This window comes from Myzus persicae, unplaced genomic scaffold, assembly GCF_001856785.1.
Source record: "Myzus persicae strain clone G006 unplaced genomic scaffold, MPER_G0061.0, whole genome shotgun sequence".
Lineage (NCBI taxonomy): Eukaryota > Metazoa > Arthropoda > Insecta > Hemiptera > Aphididae > Myzus > Myzus persicae.
Window position 1 is genome coordinate 139,015 of NW_019104344.1, and position 7,231 is coordinate 146,245.

Consider the following 7,231-nt stretch of genomic DNA (forward strand, 5'->3'; position numbering starts at 1 on the left):
TTCGCCACACTGTGATGAGTGATGAGTCTGATGAACGGTGAAATACTAGCCAGTAGTGGTTTTGTTTTTAAGCCTCACTCGTCTAAAATAGTATGACAATAATAATGAATAATCGCAGAAACTCCGAGTGGCGTATATCGGTTTAAATACAACTCAACAGTTTGATGAGCAGAAATGAAGAATATAATTTTGTATTTCTTCCAAATAATGACGGGAAAATATTTTCCTATTATGGTATTAATATTTGAGTATTACGAGACCGTATTATTATATTATTTACTTGATGGTCATTAAAATATAATGAGACATTATCGTTGGGTGTACTTCAAGAAAATTATTTGGAAATAAAATCTAATTATAGGAATAAATAATAATATCGTCATCATTGGCAACACGATCGGTTTTGATAATAATATTATTTATAAATAGTCGAAAAGTTTTCGTTACCGGGTTTTCCCGTTAATTTTAAATACGTTTGTCGTTTAATCGGGGCACAGAATTTTTCGCGGAACGCAATCCCATTGGTCCGCGCGTCGTCAATCTCGTTTCCTTATCGCTACGATAATAGTGTGAATTTCACCAGAATCGATCTATCAATAATTACCCATCAGTCGTTTGTCGATCGCGATCTGTGCGGTTTCCCCGCCGACTGACACTGGAACAGGATGGCTGCGCTGTCGCGACTTCTATGTCCTGGCCTATGTTCGGGTCGTACGGTAGTTGGCCTTGACAAAATAGATCCGTTCAGCTTATTTTGCGCTGGACGCCTCTTCCAGACGTTGTAGAGAAAACGCACTCGTACGACAGATGGAGATTCTGGTTGGCGGCGACCTTCCTCAGGGAGAGACACAAGTTATTGATCACGAAACTATCGTTAAATCTTCTATTGGTATTTGACTAAATCCTGCTAACCACATATTATCAATTTCGTCGATACGACCTTAGCGACTGATAAAAAGCAATGATCGTAATAATGTGTAGCAATAAAAATCTATTAATAATTCTCGACGCAATTCATAGTGTTATAATATGTATATATATATACAATTATTTACACGATATAATGATTATAAATCGTAAATTATGATTACCAACCTTCAGTATATTAAAACAAATGTATTTCTCATTTTTTCTTCACGGGTTCATTTCACTGTTAAATCATAAATCATAATCTAAACATTTTAAACATAGAACCGGTAGAATAACATATAACCGCATACAGAAAAACAAATTTAAAAAATGTAGGCTTGAAAGTTAAATTAAGAAAATTTTAACTTCTAGCTAATTTATTAAAAAAAATTTTTTATAGAAGCCATTAAGTAGGTGGTATATACTCAATTGAGAACTTAACAATTACAGTCAAATAAAACAAAATTACTAACTGCAAAATTTAAAGTATTAAGTTAACAATACATCAATACTTTGATTATACGTATAATGAAGCCAGCCTTCAAAATAAAAGTGATTTTTATAAATAATTTCTCCATAAGTTAATTATTTTTTTATACAACTCCCGACTCCTATCATTGGTTTTGATACTTTGTTTTCCAGCCATAGATTCTTGATTTGAAATAGTAACCGGCCTACTCCTGAGGTTAGTGATTGTATAATAATGTAATGTTAACTCCTGTAAACTATTATTAATATTATTAATTATTATGCAGCAGACCAAAGTTGCATGTGCCACTGGTGATCAATGATCATCCATAAATCTTACAATTATTATTTTTCATGAACGTATTTTATAATAATACATTAATTGAACAATAATCTTGTTTTATAATTTTATATTCTTATAGATTTACTCATCTGGTTGAAATGTTGATTTTCAATCGATTACGTTCGATCTTTACCATTACAAATATTATACTGATACAGTGGTTCCAATTTACATAAAATGTGCAATAATAAACTGGATTGATTTAATGGTTCCGGTAGAAAAGGTAAATAATTTCATTATTTTGATTAGTTTTCAAGAAAATAGTTGATAATTTCATATTTGCATATTGATTGAATTCTTTCTGTTTATGTGTGGTAGTGCTGCTGGGCATTTAAATTTTGAATCAGTTTTATCAAGAAGTTTCCGTTTACAGAAATTTTCATTGACATCTTACACTTACACCATGGTCTTAGAAGATGAGGTACTCAACTCTACCTTATCAGTGTTCCGCTTAATTTTTCAGATATGCTTCAAATGTTGTTGCTGTAAAATTGAGGGCTGCCAGTTATACTATTTAAGGTTAGGTTAAAATTTAAAATCACAAATACAAATTACAGAACTAAATATAGTATATAATATAGACATATACATATAGACATAAAGCATATGAAGTTACAGACCCGGATGTTGTTCCATTTTCATGTGTTTTTTTTTTTAAGCTATTATTTATTGCTAAGTAAGCTTGAAATTTATTTTACAACCCTACAAAAAAATATTTGTTTCATTGAAAATTGTGAGTAAAAAAAATTAAGTGTATATATTTTGTACTATTTTAGGCGCATGATTGGATGCCTATTTACTACTGTGTCAACAAATTGCCGAGTAGATCAGATGCATACCTTAAAGGTCTTCTACGGTTTTACTGAAGAAGAAGATTACAATAATTACTGTTGGGTATAATTTTTTACTTTTTTAATCAGTTTTATAACATACATTTTTGTTAAGTCTTACAAAATTTGGCAATATTTTAATTTCTGCCTTCTTCTGTTTTCTATTTTCTTGGTAGGCAAGTTGTCTTAAGCACATTTTAACATAATACATTAATATTATGACACCCTCAGTCAATATGATAAACAATCTAGCTTCAAAATCCTGCATATCTTTGTGGGCATTGATCACTTAAGAAATGTAAGTACTTAAAAATTGATTTTAACGAATGTGCATAATGACTCAATTTTTTTTCTAGATGGACATAATGCTTATTTTGGATCCAGCAAATCAGAATTACGGGTATAATAATATTAAAAATAATATATTTTCTGGTCTGTGGTATTAAGAAAATTAATTGAAGTACCTATTAAACCAAAACAATCACCTGCGTTTTGAGGTCTACTAGTATTCAACATTTTACATTGATTTAAGAAACAAGAGGTTAGTGATTTTTTTCTAATGAATATGGTTTTTGTTTTTCTAATAACTAGATTATAGTTTTTAGATGACTGGTGTGGTGGCGCAGCTGGGAATTAACATTTTGAATACGATCAAAAAGTTTACGTTTTCTGACAGTTTCATTGACACTATACTCGTAATATGATGAACAATCCACCCTCAAAATCCTGTATATTTTCGTTGGAATTGATGACTCAAGAAATGTAATTACTTAAAAATTGAGTTTAATGTATGTATATATAACGACTCACTTTTTTTTCCATATGAACAAAATGACGATTTCGGGTAGGCAAAGTGAAGATATGGTTACAATAATATTAATATATATTCTATTCACAGTTAAAATGTATGTAATATATATATTAACTTTAATGATTTCATTCTGATAAAGCATGCTTATAATATTTCTTAATCGTGGTCTTGCAAGCATATACTTTTGAAATGTGTATTAATGGATATAATTGGATATGTACAAGATGATTTTTTAAGGATGCTCACTAGCAGCAGAGGAGTAGTAGTGTTCACACAGATCCTCCTCTGTTGTCGGTTCAAACGAAAAAAAAAAAAAAAAGGATGCTCACTTCCATTTTACCCTCTAATAGTACATTCATTCATGTTTCTGATATGTACACAGCATTCTGTGGCGATACAAACTTCTATTTTTTAAATGAGAAAATTATTTACCTGATTATTTTTTTGAAAATGTTGATGTATTTAAATCAAAATGCTATTGATTAGTTTCTGAGTTAATAAAATGTTTGTCTTGAAGATAATAATATATAAAATGGTTCTATAAAAATATAAACTTTATGTAATATTAGATGTAGTATTCATTGTACTTAGATCATTTTTACAAATTGTTATATTGATTAATCAATATTAATTTCTAACTTTTTCAAATATTATAACCCAAATATACTTAACCCATTACCGTAGACATTTTATCCTTAACACACAAAGTTACATTACTCAAATACAATTATCTTGACTTTTGATTTAAGTACATAAAAATTCTCAAAAAAATGCGGGCAATCATTAAAAATGAAAAGGGAGTTTCCTATTTAAAAAACTAATGTTTTTTATTGTCGCAGAATCTTTTTTAAGTGGTACAAAAAATGTCAATGATTCTAAAAATGGTCTTCAAGTGTATTTAAAAATTCCAAAAATCTGAATTTTAATACCTATATAATTTAACGATAAAAATATGATGAGCATGCTTATAAAAATCACCTGCCTATAAAAATATAGTTATTTTGATAAATACATAGCTGTTTGTGCCGAAATATAGAAATCTTGCTAAAATTTGTAAAAAATATAATAATGTCAATAAACGCAAATGATAACATCATAATATTTAGCTGAAATAGTGAATGTATCTTTAAATCTGTATGTCCAACTATTGTTTTATTGGTTTATGTTTAGTAAATCATAAATTTTTTTCTAAATTCAATTTCAAAACATTGAAATTTTTGTAACTTTAATTATTTTAGTGGCATACCATGGAAAAAACATATGAGTGGTTGTCATCTTAAAGTTGAAGTATCTGAATGTGGGTGTCAAATATGTTATAATAAGTACCAGCATTTAAGAATAATAACTTTAAAAAAAACTTGTATATAAAAATAAAATCTCTTTTATTAGGAGTTAAGCTATTACTTAACACAGCAATTTGTATAATATTCTTACAAAATATATGTCGTCTTAAATGAAAAATTAATTTAAACAATGATATGTTATAGTTGGATTTTATTTTGTTTATTCTGATACTATTTTTGTCTGATAGTGAACTAATGATCTTGCATAATATTGTGGTTAAGCAACGAGATATTTACGAATTTTCATTAAAAATTTGATTTGACTTGGAGCAAATCAGGTATTACTGCCTTGTTTGAAAAAAAAAATAAAAACAAGAATGCTGATTGACAGCGATTACGGAAAACTAAATTTGCCCTTTTCGACCACAATAGGATAGCCTGCGAACAACGAATTCCGGAGGACCTGTGAAGCTGTATCCCCCGTGAAAACCGAATAGATCGTGAGGTGAAATAGAACAAAGTGCAGGTATTATGTTTCACAAAAATTACTACGCTGTGGTTGGCTATATTTATTAAACTGAAATAACCACATAAATTTGGTGGTAAAAACGTGTCTAAATAAAATAAAAAAAGTAAAAACGTGTCTAAATAACTAAAAAAGTGTTAATTGTGAATATATACATAAATGTAAATATTAGTTACGATTTGCGTTTAATACTAATTTAAATATATAATTACAATAATTAATTAACTGGATGGGACACAATATGGATTGGCAGCTGGGTACGTACTTACATTTTCTACGGTTTTGTTAGCATTCGGTTGTTTATTGTATTTCTGATGCCCTTGGAGGCGGCTTAATTTTTTTATAGTTCGATTGAAATCGAACATTTTTCAGAACCGTCTATGAATATAGTAAAATGAAATAATAGGTACAAATGTTAATTTAACGAGTTTGGCGTTTACTCGTCAGTATACAATAATGTCCAAATCTACTTCAGTTGCTTTTATATATATATGCATAATGCATTTAGAGATACTTGGAGATAATACAAATTTTCAAATATTCAATATTGTTAACCAACCTTTACGGATATATTTCCCATAGTACAGTACCTATATACTATGAATCGCTTCCGTGAACTGGTTAATCATATATAGGTAGTGTATAGAAATATATCCTTAAAGGTATTAGGTAGGTAAACAATATTGAATATTTGAATATATTATGTACCCCTATTATGATCGACCTAATGATTTCATATTATAATGTCGATTATGTACATTGAGGTTGATCAGTAGTCCACGTTTTAAGATTTCTGAATAATTGACGATCAAAAGTCCCCACGTTTTAAAATATTCAAACCGAATATTTAGAAATTGGGAAAGGAGGATTGATCGATTTCAATTAGACATAATAGCGAATTCAAATCAGTTTTCAAAAATATTATCGCATAACGAGGTCGATCAGTATAATGGACAAAATATTGGTGTGTTAAAACTAAAATAACTGATCGCCATCAATCCTCTCAGTTATTAAAAGTCTCAACTAGAAGTCAAAAGCTAAAAAAATAATAACTTTTTATCTTGTCAATGGGCTTCCTTTGACAGTGCCTATCTATATGGTCTTCTTTCTATATTCTGCAGCATCAATTCGTGTCATACTGTCATCGTTTATCATATATTTTGTGCCTACAGGCATTACCTATACGCGTTGGTCGTTGTATGCGTTTATCGTTATTCGTTATCCATGCTAAGATTATATAATATACAGGAAGTCGTTTGATTGTACATGATATTATTACCTACCATCTATATTAAGCTTGTTATAATTATTGTTATTATTCCGATGAGATCAAAAGATATTAAAAAATCTGTTGGTCGTCTCCGCGATGACGATCTGTGGTGCTGCAGTACTTACACGTCACACAGGTGGTGTTGTACCGGTGTAGGATAGGTATATAGTAAATACATAGGTACGCTTGTTTTATTATCCGACACACACACGCACACACGATATACGTAATCACCATTGTCTCAACGCCGCTTTTATATTATTATAATTATTATTAACTATCCTGTGGGAAGTGTGAAACGTTTTGATAAATACCATCGCAGCTGTTTTGTACCTATACATACACATTATACGATTTACGATACTATAATATACGCGTATAATAATAATAATAATATTATCGATCAGATATACGTTTTAGTATATTATAATAAGCGCGGCGCTTGTGAGTGTGTGTATAATATACAGATCATCTATATATGTATATAAGCGTACTATCGCTTACAATTTATTTAAAGCTTTCGATTAATTTAACTAAAATAATTACAATTGGCCCGATGTATATATATATATACTATACCTATATGTGTTGCGCGCGGGCACCTGCACTGCTATATATATGATATGTATTAATATAAAATGCGTTTTACGTAGATAGCCGACGATGGTAGGTAACACGCTCGTACCGATTTCGTTAACGACTATTAAAATATTACGAACGAGCGATTGCAATCTTCGGAGGAGTGAAATAATAATAATAATAAAAACAATTAACGCCGCGGCGAGTGTGTT

General features: G+C 29.7%; 1 long non-coding RNA gene across 3 annotated transcripts; it reads left to right on the top strand.

Annotated features, from left to right (window-relative positions):
* The first annotated feature begins 594 nt into the window (after positions 1-594).
* On the top strand, positions 595-5,235 carry LOC111041365. 3 transcript variants are annotated; one of them, XR_002605322.1, is made up of 8 exons: positions 595-1,594; positions 1,800-1,943; positions 2,039-2,239; positions 2,497-2,614; positions 2,727-2,848; positions 2,907-3,091; positions 3,149-3,338; positions 4,893-5,235. It is a non-coding gene; the product is annotated as an uncharacterized LOC111041365 (long non-coding RNA). The 3 variants fall into 3 exon arrangements; XR_002605320.1 differs by lacking the exon at positions 4,893-5,235 and having other exon boundaries at positions 3,149-3,756; XR_002605321.1 differs by lacking the exon at positions 4,893-5,235 and having other exon boundaries at positions 595-889; positions 3,149-3,756.
* The last annotated feature ends 1,996 nt before the right edge of the window (positions 5,236-7,231 follow it).